The following is an 8,793-nucleotide window of genomic DNA, read 5'->3' on the forward strand; positions in this document are numbered from 1 at the left end:
TTCACCGCTACCCCTGTTTTAGGGTTCTTCTCGTCATCTGTGAGCTGTACATGTCTTTGGCGATTATGCAAATACTAATATTATAAGAAATACCGGGCGAATTCTTTATCAAATTATAATCGTACAAATTTTATAGACATATGACAATAATTTTGAACATGAGTGTACATAGATAAACTAATATAGGGTAAAAAAAATGAAGCAAGGAATAAGCGGGCGGCTGATATTCTATTTCAACTTTATTTAGTTATGATTCTAGCGTTCGGTGTAATGAGAGAACCGTTATATACTTAACAATCGAACACTAACACGAGATGAGTAGAATATTGTACACCATCAATATTAGATTTACATGTGCGAAACAAGTTACAACATTTGGAAGAATGATAGAGCATTGTATGTGGTAGTTACACATCGTATTTTTTTTTTTTTTTTTTTTGTACTTATAATTCATTAAATATGCATGTAAGTATGCTATTAAAAAGAACCCCTATGTTAGAATATACACTTAATAAGCATTAACAATGCAATAAAGAGAGCATTTTCAAACATGCAGCAAAGTTGTGACAACGTTTTGTAGGTGAACTGTAACATCGATTATATTTATATTATTTACAGTTTATATACTAACTTTTTAAAACAAACTAAAGTTATGAAATTAAGATGAACACAGTGATATGAGAACATGGTCTTCAGTTTTTATTTACAATTATGTTTTAGAGTGCATTTTAGACAATACTTTAGACAAAATAATACTAACCTCTCTTTTCTACATGTTTCCACTGTACAAAAGAAAAGAAGGATTTACTTCTTCGCATAATTAGCCTTACAGTACACCACAAAATATTTCTCTATATTTTTTAGTGTCAGTTTCTGATGTTTGTAACCAGAAAATGCTCTCTCAACATCATAGATGTTACTAGCCAATATTTATAGAGATGAGCGAGTGTAGTATTTGAGTTGTCTGGCAGGTTGAAATCTAACCCTTGAAGGCAAGGGCGCCGATCCTGGGGGGCCAAGCGGCCCTCCCTCCCAAAGCTCATATGGGCCCTGCATTGTATTTATGAAGATACAATATTTGGCATAATTTGAATGCAATTTGTCTTAAAATCCTATGCCTTCTGTATCTGAATGGACTCCCCCAAATTTACAGAGAAATCGGCGCCCTTGCTTGAAGGTATTTTTCCATTATTTCAATTGTTTTGTAGTCGGAGTTTCTGGTAAGAACATCCATCAATTTCTTTTCCATAGAGCGCCCGAATTCACCAGGAACTGACAAAACTCGCACTGAACTTCATCAACTAGAACTAAGCATTCACTGAGCAGCACTCCTCGCGTCTCTTGTTTCTGAATCGATCTCGACACCATATTACAATGAGTCTTTATCATCAGATTTGTCCTAAAGTTTTGGCAATTGTAAGGATCTTCGCTCTGTTGATCGATTGCTAATAATATTGGTCCTCCAAAAAATAAGCATTCTTTCATCCTCCCATGCAACCAGCCATCCTGTTGCATAAGCATTTAAATGGATTGAAAACACAAAGTAAAACTGGATTTATTGCATGCTACAAACATATGTCTTGAAATAACAATAATAATAATAATAATAATAATAATAATAATAATAATAATAATAATAATAATAATAATATGTTGAATATGCTCTTCAGCACAAATATACGCATTAATCTTTGAATTATCCACTTATATACACTACAAAATTTCAAATTCTAACTCTATTATTGTTATTAAAACCCTTGAAGATTCGAATAAAATGCAAGTCCCACATAATAACAATACTATGTTAGTAAAACCAAACATAGTTATCATCTGGCTATAAACAATTTGAGCAGGTAAAAGCAACAGGGGAGGGGGGGGAGAAGCTAGAAAGTGCAGGCACTATGTGGTGTTTAATGAAAATACTGTACACAAGATATAATGGATAAGCGAACAATTAAACGACACTATTATAGGAAGTAGCGTTTAGCAATGAAGTGTGAACATGAGTGTAAGGATGTCTAGTAACAGCGTGGACAAGACGGAAGGAGAGAGGCTGGTAATGGAACAATTTTATTCAGACGTTTTCAATTGGTTCTTAAGTAATTTGAAGTTTAGCGTCTCTTTCAGTACAGAGGCTATATGAGACATGGAATTAGCTTAACGTTGGATCCGAATCACATGAACTCCCACCGGGAATCGAACCCGGGTTTCCCACGACAAAGGCGCGTATGCAGACCATATAACCACGAAAGAATTCTTAGACTGCGTTGAGATGACATAGGTCATATATTACGTGAATCTGAGTCATTCGCAAATTGTCAGTTTCTCATAATACAACAGATAATATATACATGACTAATAGCTCTATTAAATGCCAGATGATATATTCATTACCGCCAGGTACTTTTCATTCATTCATGAATATGTAGCAGTTCCTAGAGGCTAGAGAACCAATCACACGATTTACAATATTGGATTGCAACCGTTAGGCATATTCTACTAGCGAGAGAGAATGTATAACTTCATCCACCAGCTGATCAAAACAGTATCGTATAATGAGTTACGTATCTGCTGATTTATTTTTTCTTAGACTACTGAAGTCGCTTGTATTTGGTTTAAGTTCTATTATGATTCATGTCTTGCAGAAAAATTAGTATACCTATGAGAGTACAGAATTTACTATTTCCTAGAAGTCTTTGAAATGCTTCTGTATTTTTTTAATTGTAAAAATCAGAAACTTACTCACACGTGTAAGAGATAAGGCGCCTGGTATCGAAAGCCACCAAATCCATATATATATATATATATATATATATATATATATATATATATATATATATATATATATATATATATATATATACCGAAATTGAGTTTTTATCTAAAGGAATTCCATGGAAGCAGTATTTTGTTTAAAAGCTTAATAGCCTACATGTATATCATACTTAAAAACTAGTTCAAATATGGGACTTTGTACACGTATATATGGAGATTCACAGAACGTTTTGCAAGAATATTCGAAACTAAGCTAAATGGATGTGGCGGATTTTGATACTAAGCGCTTCAACTGTCATTTCCTTAAATTTTTACTTTTTTTTTCTTTAATATTATGCACAGGAACGTAATGGTGCATATATGGAGATATTCGACTATATCTTCCTAATAGTTCTATAGTTTAGCGTATCTAGTTTTAAATCAAGGATTTAATGGAGTGTGTAAGCGTGGGTATACACCATATTTTTTTAAAAAATCGCTTGAGTGCATATCTACCGAAAATTCTAGCAATACATCACTGATTTCGGATCTCGAGTTTTTCCAGAGTTTGAACCAGATACTTTTGGTTTTTGAAGCACTTATATAACCAATATTCTATAACTTTTTGTCTTGTAAGATACGTGCTGCATAGTTCGTGGATTATTGCCATGTGACATCACGTAAAAATCCATTTAATGGACACTAAAAGGCATCATGTTGGTAAAATTCGAAAAATAAAACCAGTAACGTGAAATATTTTGTGTAAAGTTTCAAATGAAAGTATAACGAGACCAGAGAATTCAAAGAGTGAAATAAGAGATTTGCTTTGTATAACTAAAGTAGAGGACAGCTGTAATTGAACCACTTTCTGTTAAAAGGGTGTATGTAAAAATTTTTACAATTTCAACTTTTTAAATTTTTTTAAAGAAATGAATATTTTATAGGTAGATGTAACAATTTGTGTTAAAAAGATGTGTGTTTCTTGAAACATGTTATAAATATATGGCATTTTTCTTTTTTTTCATATTTGGTCTAGGAATTAATTCGTGCGGTTGGTACACACACTTTGAAGCTGTAGTACAAACACAAAATACATAAATACCTTAAGAAAAATATTGTCCATCGCTAGCCACCACTTTCGCCCATCTGTCAGGCAATGTACGGATTCCGTGGCGAAAGAAGTCCTCATCCTTGGAAGCGATCCAGTCAGAGACCCATGTTTCGATATCTTCTGAAGAAGTAAACCGCTGTCCAATCAAATCGTTGTTCATGCAATCGAACAAGTAGTAGTCCGAAGGAGCAACGTCTGGTGAATACGGCGGGTGGGGTAAAACTTCCCATCCGACATTTTCTAAATAGGTTTTGACCGGTTTTGCGACATGTGGGCGAGCGTTATCATGTTGAACAATAAGTTCATCATGTCTGTTCTCCCATTCTGGTCGTGTTCTGTCCAGAGCTTGCTTCAAACGCATTAATTGTCGTCGATAACGTTCTCCATTCATAGTTTCACCTGGTTGCAGCAGCTCATAGTACACCACACCTTTCATATCCCACCATATGCACAGCATAACCTTTGCACAGTGAATATCTCGTTTTGGTTGTGATGGACCTGGTTCACCTGGTTTCACACAGGCCTTTTTTCGTTTGGGGTTCTCGTAATGGATCCACTTCTCATCACCCGTAATAATTCGATGCAGAAACCCCTTTCTGCTCTGTCGTTGAAGCAGCAATTCGCAAATGGTTTTTCGTCTTTCAACGTCTCTGTCTTTCAATTCATGTGGAACCCAATGTGACATCTTTTGAATCATTCCCATGGCTTTCAAGCGTTTGGAGACTTTTGTTTGATCAACGCCTAATGCTCCTGCAAGTTGTTCCTGCGTTTGACACGAATCCTGCTCGAGCAATGCTGTCAATTCTTCGTCTTGAAATTTTTTTGGCTGTCCAGCTCGCTCTTGGTCTGCCAAGTCGAAATCACCACTTCTAAACCATGCAAACCACTTCTGACACGTTCGCTCAGCTAGAGCATGGTCACCATACACTTCCACCAAAATACGATGACTTTCAGTCGCACTTTTCTGCATGTTAAAGTAATGCAGCAGGACACCCCGCAAAAACACTTTATCAGGCACAAATTGCGCCATGTTCACTTAACTACAAACTGGTGTTGTTGACGCTTTAATCCACTGCCCTATACTACGAACGATACGCGATGACAGAGGTTTGCAACACATGTGTGGATACACGGAACTGTGGGACGCTCCGTTCGTTGCGCCATCTCTTGTCCACCCGCACGAATTAATTCCTAGACCAAATAAACCAAACCATCTTGTAATAAAACAGTTTTTGTCGTTTCTCGACAACTTTTTTTTATTGCACATACGCCCTTTTAACAAAAGAAAAAAAGATTCAATTATCCTTGTGGATCCGTGATACAAATTTCAGTTTAGTCGAGGCCACCATTAGCTTGCCAACTGTCATTCAAGAACCTCTAGCATGGCTGGAAATGATAATCATGAAATACCATTTCTCACTGATGGCAGCACCCCAGGAAGTCTTCGAACTTTTTAGTCAATAAGATTTATACTACTTGCATCAAACCCTTTTGAACTCTGTTGTCGTGCCGTCTTAACAACAAGCATTCGTATGTCCATATATGAAGCAGCACCTGATATTTTTCTTGTGTTTATACTCTGAATGTGCTTTAATATATAACGTCAGTACAGCAAAATTGCTCTTTTTTCTGTTGCTGTAAAATATTTAATGAAATGTTCAAAAAAGTGTTTTGGTTCGGGATTTACGTTGGAGTGGGCCCTGGGGGCTCGGACACCCCGGAAATCTCTACTTTTCTGCTTAAATTTAGTATAATTTTAGGGATAATTTTACAAATTTAAAAACAATTTATCCTCATAAAATTATGACCTCACCCGAAATAAATTCCTCCATATGTTCTAGAAGTATATCCAAAATTTTAAATTTACACTTGTGACTCTGTGTTTTATTGTTAAATGAGTATGCATTTCATTTAGACCCTACTACAAATAATTTTGGCTCACATGCTCTATTAAAAACTAATATCAATGCTCTTTTGTAATTTCTCTATTATCGACGGATTAACAATTGCCCTTCCTTTTTCTGATTTTTTTGGCGTGTAAATTATAAAATAATATATTTACACTTATTATGATACTAGTATGTTTCATTTATTGATGCATTTTTACACTCGAATAGTATTAAGTTAGGAGCTCCTTCGTGGCTAAGCGGTTAGCGCACGCGCCTTCGGTGTGGGAGACCCAGATTCGATTCCTTTCAAGACAAGGTCCCGTCTCATTCAGCCTCGCTGTTGAAAGGGATGTTAAAATCAACTCAAGTATTACCTACATTTTTTTTTCAGCGGAAGGCGTTACAAAGAAAAGGTACTAATATTTCAGTAATGTAAACATATACATACACAGTACATAAGGTTAAATGATTTAAATAAGCTTGATTTAAACCATGGTTTTAATAAACCAATTTTTGCAAAAATTCTTTTTGGACAACTTTTGCATAATATACGAAATGTTATGAATATGCGACAATAAATAGACGAGGCAAGTAAGACGCGTTATTACATATGATTGTTCAGCTCATGTGTTAAACTAACCTGCTCATGATATCAGCCAAAGTCTCCTAGTATAAAGGAATATGTAATCAGTATTGTAAAAGTGCAATCACTTTGCAAGTGCAGTATGTAGAGAAGTTGGAGAACTTGAACTTGCTCTTCTAACAAGGTAATAGTAATAGTAATAGTTTTATGGATTGTTTGGAAGAGTATGTTAACAGTTGGTCAGCAATTGTGAAAGTATGCGAAAAACTGTCTATAATTGATTCAGCTGTGCAGAAAGTCCCTATCTGGCACTAGTTCAAAATCTGAAGATATGTTGCATTTGCTTGAAATGCAATGCACTTGAAAAATGCAGGAAACTAATTGCAACATAGAATACTTAGTTAGAATATCGTAAAATCTTGAACTTCAATTCCAGGAGATAAAAAAAGCAAGCAGGTGCTTTCCAAATTCAGACATAAATACTATATGGCTCTTTCTTAAGCTAATTTCTTGACGTTTTGTTAGATCCCCCCCCAAAAAAAAAAAAAAAAAGTACAGTAATTTATTTAACAAATGAGCAAAAATGTAACGATTTACAGTTTGCAAGAACTCAATACTCCTAAACGTTTCTTTATGTGATTTTAAAGTTTGAAGGTAAAAGCAAACTATTAAAGAGAGCGATATTTAGCAGTATATGTATGTTGAAAAAGCCACAAATCTCAAATAGAGAAATATCATTTATTTTTTTCTTATCTAAAATTTGCTAACTGCACAGTTGTCTTTAGATGGCGTTAAAGGAATTTTTCCCTAGTTCCGTTTTGTTCAATCAATGCCAAGAAACCGTTTGGGAACCAAAAGAACGCAGCTAATATGGTACTTCTGTTTAAAGTTTTGAACAAGCATAAAGTTGGCAGTTAATTGCATGTATGGTAAATAGATTGATTAAGTGAAGGTAATCATGTGGAAGAACTGTATTAAGTATTTAGTATTCTAATATAAATACTACATTTTAAAATTTATTTTTAATATAAACAAAAAAAACTTGTTTTAAACAAAAAAAAAAAAAAAACTGGTTTAAACCGAATAAATCATGCTTTAGGTTTTGTTTTATTATAAAAAATTGTTTTCTTTTTTCATAACCCTGACCATACATAAACTTCAATTCAAAAGCAGCGGCACCGATTTCTGTATAACATTAGGAATACTCTTTCAGATATGTGCTTTTCGTTGTCAGATATCAATGCAAAGATGTCTAGATCCTAAGGGGCATGAACCCCCTCAGTCCTCCAGGATTGGTACCCATATACACTGAGAAGACTGAATTCAAGAATGATTGTACAATCATTAGAACATATAATTAGGGCTTTCCCGTAACTAAGTGGTTAAGGCCCTCACCTCTTACGCAGGAGATCCAGGTTTAGTTCGCGCTGGAGCCTCACGTGGTTCAGGTACTACGTTAACTCCACGTGTGCATGGGGTCCCTGGTTCGATTCCCGCCAAGTGAACTTTGTGGTGAGCAAACACCATGTGCGTGGGTTTTCTCGGGATTCTTCCGTTTCATCCCACGTTCTTCACTCAACTTTAATTCATTTCTCATCATTACCGTATCCTTTACTCTAGCCGGCGTAAACGTGGGACGTAAAACTGAAAGATTTCATTTCATTTCGTCAACTCCATGTTCACACACTACATAGCTTTGATAATGAAAACGATACAAGTAGCTTAAATTTCTTAATATTAATTTGGCTCCCTTTAGGCAATGTTAGTTTGTTCTCCATTGTTTTTTGAACAAAGTAAAAGGAAACTGAAAATCTACTGTACCTTGTATTGTAAAGTTCAATCACGTATATTTTAAATATCTAATTTCCTTTTACGCTTAATTTCATTTTCTTTCTCTTCTTACATACTTTGATAGTCAATATAGCGAATGTCATTTCCTTGGAAAAATTCTTTGCTGTGAGACAGGTCTCGCTCACAGAATAGAAAACAGTAGAGGTAGTACTAGTATGACTCGCGTCCTTTACCCCCTCCCCCTATTACCCTCTCTACGGTCCCACCATCTCTCTTTTCCTCTTGTTGATTGCATCTCATGTGACTTTCTTCGATTTTTGACCTCTCGTAAACATCTTGACTGTCAAGAAAAACCCAGCCTTGCATACGTAATATTGTCAACAACACACACAGCGGCCGGATGTCCACATACTGCAGCTTATATACGTATATAGAGAAAGTAGTTGCCTAGCAGAAACACTTCTTGCATATAGATATATTTATACATGTTTAATTTCTTTTTTATTTGCATGACAGTGCTATTTCCTTTCTATGTTCCCGCGACGTGTGATTTTTAATTAAATTGAATACCACTTTAAACGGATCCACCCATGTAGAGCTGGAAGTTAAGAATACCTTTTGGTGATCAAAGAAATCAGCAATAAGTATTCCAGTTGAGAATAAAA

At 35.2% G+C, this 8,793-nt stretch overlaps 1 protein-coding gene across 1 annotated transcript in view; it reads left to right on the forward strand.

Moving 5' to 3' along the window:
- The window catches only part of LOC145668634 (EGFR adapter protein-like), a 1,410,624-nt gene that overhangs the window by 27,121 nt on the left and 1,374,710 nt on the right, over window positions 1-8,793 (forward strand). The gene's annotated exons all lie outside the window — the stretch shown is intronic.

The sequence above is a fragment of the Thermobia domestica genome, chromosome 13 (genome assembly GCF_964235325.1).
Source record: "Thermobia domestica chromosome 13, izTheDome1.hap1.1, whole genome shotgun sequence".
Lineage (NCBI taxonomy): Eukaryota > Metazoa > Arthropoda > Insecta > Zygentoma > Lepismatidae > Thermobia > Thermobia domestica.